Source organism: Gossypium hirsutum, chromosome A11, assembly GCF_007990345.1.
Source record: "Gossypium hirsutum isolate 1008001.06 chromosome A11, Gossypium_hirsutum_v2.1, whole genome shotgun sequence".
Taxonomy (NCBI): Eukaryota; Viridiplantae; Streptophyta; class Magnoliopsida; order Malvales; family Malvaceae; genus Gossypium; species Gossypium hirsutum.
The window spans coordinates 60,435,504-60,443,049 of record NC_053434.1 but is presented as its reverse complement, the minus strand read 5'-3'; positions in this window follow the sequence as shown (position 1 = coordinate 60,443,049).

The window sequence follows — 7,546 nt, the reverse complement described above, 5'->3', positions numbered from 1 at the left end:
TCCCATATTCCCTAGGGTTGCCAGGTTAGATCGGGTTGGAGGCCGTCAGAGATATTATCACATTGTCAAGTCTACGCTATCGGCGTAAGTAAATCTTTGTGTTTCGAGTCTATGGCACGTATAGGGTTGTAAAGTTGAGTAAGTAAATGATACAAGACTAAGATATTGGTAAATATTTAATAATGCCTCATGAATATTTTGGGCCTTGTAAGCCCGATTAAAGGATAATATACGTGTGTATGAAAAGTTTAAAATTGATCAAAAATTTTTACGGTCTGGTTTTATATAAATGGATGAGTTTAAATCTGGTAGCACCTCGAACCCTGTTCTGGCGAGGGATACGGGCGAAGGGTGTTACATTTTATTGGTATCAGAGCTATGGTTTAGTCGGTTCTAGGACTACCATGGCATATGTGAGTCTAGCTGTACATGCCATATTTGACGTGCGATAGTGTGATATCTCCTGACTCTGACAAAAATTATTTGAATAGGACAGATAAGTCTTTCAATCAAGCTAATTTTAATAGTATAGAATATGTACTCAGATGTTCGAATGAAATTGTGTTCTATACTGATTTGATTAAATTAAAGTTGGCTCTAAAATGTTTAAGTGTTCATGAATATATGAATCCAAAGTTAAATGAAATGATATGTTCAAAGTGCACATATGTGATGTTTTATAGACTTGGTTAAGTCAGTTCAATGTGCAACAACAAGTGAACATAGGCACTGTGTGTGTGAGTTCCGTAACCGAGCACTGTGTGTGCGAGATTGGTTGTTGAGGCACTGTGTGTGCGAGTTCCGTAACCGAGCAATGTGTGTGCAAGATCGATTGTTGAGGCACTGTGTGTGCGAGTTCCATAACCAAGCACTGTGTGTGCGAGATCGGTTGTTAAGGCATTGTGTGTGCGAGTTCCGTAATCAAGCACTGTGTGTGCGAGATCGGTTGTTGAGGCACTATGTGTGCGAGTTCCGTAACCAAGACTGTGTGTGCAAGATCGGTTGTTGGGGCACTAAGTTTGTGAAATGAGATCATGTAAGACCTCGTCCGAGACGAAGGCATTGATTTGAAGTAGTGTATAAGAACGTGTCTAGGACACTGGCATCACTTATGATTCGTGTAAGACCCTGTCCGCGATAGTGGCATCGATATTGAATAAACTTGGTCAGATGTATGTAGTCCATGTGGAAATGAGACGTGATAAATAATAGATAAATATATGCTATATGTCCTTGACATGTGACCTTGTGGTTCCATGAATCAAACAGGGAAAAATATGACATGTTTTGGTTGGTATGTATTGGATATGTGCAAGTTTTGTCCATATGAATGAATTGACAGTTATCACACGAATTTAAAATCCTAGTCATAAGTTATTAGTAAATATAAATAAGTGAAGCTATTTAATAAGGTTATATGAACTTAAGAGTACTATGAATGTATATGCAATTGAGATTATTTTTCAATTCAGATTAGTGATATGGAATTTTCATAATCATTGAAATGATTTATTTGCTTAAGGCTTACTAAGCTTTCAAAGCTTATTCCGTGTGTTTTCCATAAGACAGATATGCTTTCCAACCGAGCTAATTCTGATAGTACAGAATGTTATACTCAAACGTTTGAGTGAAAATGTGTTGGTGATGAGTTGAAACTCATAAAAAGGTATGAATCAGAATGCATGATATTCTGCTATTGATAAATGTTATAATTATATGAGTATATGAGTTGTGATGTTGGGTATATGATTGTTGTGTGAATATTTTGATTTGGAATTTATGATTTGATTTAGCGTATGAGCTATGTGTTAAGTACCAAGTGATCATAAGTAAATGATTGCTAGATGTTTGAGAATGCGGAATTAGTAATGAACTGTTTGTTCATAATAGTATGTGTGATGTGCATGCTTACATAAGAGTTAAAATTGTTGGCTTTACAACCCTCACCCCCTCATTGGTAAAGCATTATAATGAGATCCGTACTATATGGCTTAAATAAGCTTACAAGTGCGGAATGACAGAGTCTTGTGATTGAAGGATCAGTATTGTGATCAGATAAGAGAATGAGTCCGCAAGTGAAGATAGTAACAGAAAAGATATTGGATCGTGTTGAAGGCCATTTGTAATATGCAAAGTCACTGTTAAAAGAAAATTGAATTAGATGAAACCAAATATTCAGGTATGATATCTAAAGAATATATTAACTGGAAGTTCTTCCGATTTGGCCTCCGTTAGTGTTGGGATAATGAGAAATTAGTGATGTCAAAGATAGACAGTAGAATCATATTTAAATTATAAAGATATTTGAGCACAGCAATTATAGTCAAATGGTTTACGAGAACTCTTCTGGGAATTCTATATGTTCAATTATCCTCAGAGGTATGTGAAGCTGTATATTTTCAGATGAAATTCTTATCATATGAGAACGTTATCTATATATATTGATATACAAAGCATTGTTGGGCTGTTCGGGTTACAATCAGCATTATTATATCTTTCTCTAGTATTCTATTTCATTTTATTGAAAGAAAAGATGGACGATTAAATCTGTGTGATGTTGGTATTCTGCTCCTACTGGTTGTTGATCTGCTTAGTATACATGAAGATTATATTGTTCTGTTACTGTTGATTCCGGTGCATATGAGTGATGCTTTACTTCTGGATTTCCTCTGAAACATCATTGAGATATCTATCATCTGATATGGGTGCTTTCTTAAAAAAGATTAGTATAGTGATATATTCGAGAACTACAGTATCTCTGCTTTCTTATGATTCTATATGGTTATCTGTGAAAAATATCTATTGAATGACTGTAACTATATTTCAATTTCTCTTATGTTCAAAATGTATTATTGATAATTGGGACATTATATATCTATACGGTTGAGATGTTAGCCTTATTATGGCACTATGATTTTAAATTATCTGATGGTTGTGGCTTTCAGTATGGTTCAAAGCTTTGTTGATTAATAATTGAAAAGTTATTATTTGACAGTCGAGATCGATTCAGTTGTCTAGTTTGATTAGATTAATTGCTTGAAGGATTAATCGAGTTACTTGTATCTGAATCTATCCACAGGGTGGAAATAAAGTTTGAATGTTCACGGATAAATAGGTGAATACTCTAAATGCATGATTCATATTCTAGAACATATGATACAGAATTATATCCATCAGAACGATTTTATTGAGAAATGTTCTTATAGATCGTGATTGGGAAGTCTGAATGATGTGATAATTATCAATAAAGTGGTAAACAGTTGAAGAAATTGTTAATTGAAGCGTCAGTTCTCAGGTGAAAAGTTATTCGACACAAGAATTAAAGATGGTTTGAACTGTTGAAGATTATGAGTCAGCGATTGATTATCAATCTAGACAAATGATTATAGTCTTTGGGGTTCTGAGCGAGAATCTTTATGTGTTTTACGACCGATAATCATGCGATTAATCTTATCAAATGATGAGTAGTTATTGGCTGAGCTAGAAACTAAATTGATGTTTAATTAGCAAATTTGTGAGGTTAAGAGGTGTGTCAATGAATTACAAGTTAAAAGGGTACAACATAAATTGATTTCTGATTTAGAATTTCAGATTGCAACCTACGATTGTTTGTTAGTCGAGATAGAGTTCGTGTATTGAGAAATCCAAAGATTTTACAACAATTGTGACATCTAGCACAGTAGTAATTATCTGTCCGTACGGGGAGTACTAAAAGAGTGCTAGTTTTCATTGTTCAAATGGAGACACGAGGATTATATCGTGTTACTAAAATAAACTACTATGAGCTTTGGGTATGGAATTACTTTGTAACACTGTGTTCTAGAACTTGAAAGCAACCGAGAAAGACATTTATTGTTGGTTAAGTTTGCATATAATAATAATAGTTATGAGATGAATGTTAAGATAGCATTGTATGAGTGTGGTATGGTTGCAATTACTGAACTTCATTGTATTGAATTGAATTTTTATAAAATGAATTTCGGGGTAAATGTGATTGCAAAGACTGAAGGGAAATGAAAGTAATTCATGACCGTCTAAAAACAGTTTCAGATTTGCAGAAAATATATGTGGGCTTGATGCGTAAAAGCATTGAATTTTCAATTAGAAAATTGAGTATTTGTAAAGGTATTATAGTGGGAATAGAATTTCTAGATTTAGCTATAAAGAGAAGTTGAGTTCACAGTTCATCGGATTGAATGAGATTATTATCAAAACTTGAGAAGACCCGTAATGTGTTTTTTATATAATGATGTGATGATACAAATAAGATCCTTTATCTATAGTCTCTCTTACAGAAGTAGAAACTCAGCTTGTTATGATGTATAGCAACGAGCAGATCATAATCTTAGCTCATGAGATTGAAAAGTTGAGAAATCTGAGGCTAGGTGAGAAATTGTTGAGGTTGGTGAAAGAAAATCACTAATTTATTCTCTGGCAAGATTTTCGGGGACGAAAATCCCTAAGGGGGAGAGTTGTAATAGCCTGTTTTTTTAGGGTTGATCGGAACAGTGGTTTCGGGGCCACCAAATCCGAACGAGTAAGTTGGTAAATATTATATTTAATATTTACGAGTTAATTGTGATTTAAAAAATGTTTTGATATTGTGATTTTTGTTTTATAAGCGATTTATTAAGTTCAAGTGGTATGACCCTAAGGTCAAGTGGGTTTAGAAAATGAGGTATCAGGAGCTTGTTTCTATAAATCGAGTCGTAAATATTTTTATAAATATTTACGTAGTGGCAATAAGATGGTATTAAAGTTTCGTTGAAAAATTTTATCGTTTCGATAGTTAATTAAACAAAAAGGACTAAATTGTGTAAAGTGCAAAAGTTGTGTTCTATAACCTAAAGGTATTAAATAGATATAGAACTTAAAAGTAGAAGTCCTTATTGGTAATTAGCCCATTAAAGAGATAGTGGGATATGATGACTTGGCATTTGGTGTAATAAATAAAGTGTATAAAGGTTAATATTGTAAATTGGTTAAAAATAATAATAAAATGAATATAATAAAAGAATCAAGGTGTCATCTTTTTCATTCTCTTTTTACCAGCCGAATATGAAGGCTTGAGAAGCCATGGAAGAAGCTTCCAACTTTCAGCTAATGGATGGTAGGCATTTCTAGTCCCGTTTTTAATTATTTTTATATTTTCGGGATCGTTGTTGCTTAATCTATCTAATGAGGGGACTATTTTGCAAAACCATTGAATAGTTTGATATTTTCCATTGATGAGTATAATAGGGCTTTGAAGTTTAATGGAAGAATATGAGTCCTTGTTGATAGTTAAACACTTTTTGTTAAGTGAATTTTTGTGAAATTGACAATTAAGGGCTAAATTGATAAATGTGAAAACTTTGTGGTTAAAATGTCAAATAAATGAAATGTGTGGGCTGCTAGAGACACTAGTGATATTCATCTATAGTAGAATTTTACTCAATTTCATGAATTTGCATTTTCATGATATAGGGACTAAATTGTAAAGAAGTTGAAATATTAGGGGCAAAATTATAATTTTGCCATAAAGTGAATTATGGACTGTTTTGATACCATGAACATTTGTCTAAGCTTAATTATGGTTAAAAATGGTTAATTTGCATGTTTGAGCTCAGGGACTAAAATGAATAAAAGTAAAACTTTAGGGGTAATTTTGTAAAAATGACAAAAATGACCAAATTGTATGAAATGAGGTGTTTTAATGTCTAAATTAATATACTGAATGAAATTATTAATTTAGATCAAGATCGGATGGAAAATCGAAAAAATGAGAAAATTACTAAACTGCCCCTGAACTTTGGTATCTCTACAATTTAGCCAGGTAAGTTCGTATGCAATAAGCATTGTTAAATTGATGTTCTAATGCTTTAATATTGTATAAATTGTATATACGTGAATATTTTAATGTCTGACGACATATCGACAAAATGTGGCACTTAGTGTGCGGGGCAATCAAATTGGTACTCAGTGTACGAAATATTGAGAATGGCACTTAGTGTGCGAGATATTGAGAATGACACTTAGTGTGCAAAATATCGAATGATTCAAAGGGAAATTATAAATTGTGATTGAATGATTAAATAGAGCAAAGTGAACAGGTATACATGCTATATTATATGAATTGTTTATGAGACGACTTTATAATGGTGATATTTGGGCTTTGAGCCTAGCAAGCTTTAAGCTGGTGAATAATATTCTCGGGTTTAAAACCTAGCAAGCTAAATGCCGGTGATTTGATAAAAGTCTAAGACTATGAGACCTTGTGTTAAATCGGCAATTGAATTTGTTCAATGCGTTAAGTTGGCCAGGTATGTGATATATTCTTATGCATGTTAGATCGATTGGAATTGAATCGTGAGTGTGAAATGAGAAGCATAGGTAAAAATTCCTATGTCATATATGTGAGTAAGGGCAAAACCATCATAAATTATCGATAAGGGTGGACTATGTGCGGAATCATCTTATAATTGCTAATTTGAACGGTGTGTGCGAATCATTGAGCATGATGTATTGTATTGAGATTATCTTGAGTGAAATTATAAATATGTGATGAAATTGATTGGTGATATACATGTTTAAATAATGTGAATGCAAAGAATGTGTGCAAGAGTAAATTTGTATAAATCTCTTGGGACAGCAGCAGTAACGTAATTTGGAAAATCACCATAAATTTTGAAGTTGAGTTAGAAGCTGAATAAATTATGCAATTAAAGCCTAATGAGTCTAGTTTCTTATAAAAGAAACCGTGTAAGCAAAATAATTGCTGATAATGAGATATTTGAGTAGCGTGGGATAGAGTCAAATGACTTTGGGGTCCTCTGTTCTGTTTTAGAAAATCATTATAATTTGTAAAAAATGGTTATAAGATAACAATTATATGATTAGACTCCTTAATGAGTCTAGTTTCAAATGAAATCAAATAGAACATATTTGAATTCTGTACAATGAGAAATTTGATACGTAGTGAAGAGTGGTCAGATTAGTCAAACAGTGAAATAGGGAAACTTAAGAACAATCTGGTATTGATTGGCCAAACCTAAAATTCTGAAAATTTTATGGATGAAGATATATGAGTTTATTTTCAGGGAAAATTAACGGCAATGATTTGGAGTTTGTAGCTCCAGTTATAAATATTTAGTGACTATTGCTGAGGAAGACAACTTGTATTGAATTTGTATTATGTTGTAAACATTGATAAAACTTGTTAATGAGTTGCTCTTGTTTTCTTATGAACTTACTAAGCGTAAAGTTTACTCCCTTTTCTTTCCCATATTCCCTAGGGTTACCAGGTTAGATCGGGTTGGAGGCTGTCAGAGATTTATCACATTGTCAAGTCTAGCTATCGGCGTAAGTAATCTTGTGTTTCGAGTCTATGGCATGTATAGGTTGTAAAGTTGAGTAAGTAATGATACAAGACTAAGATATTGGTAATATTAATAATGCCTCATAATATTTTGGCCTTGTAACCCGATTAAAGATAATATACGTGTGTATGAAAAGTTTAATGATCAAAAATTTTACGGTCTGGTTTTATATAAATGGACTGAGTGAT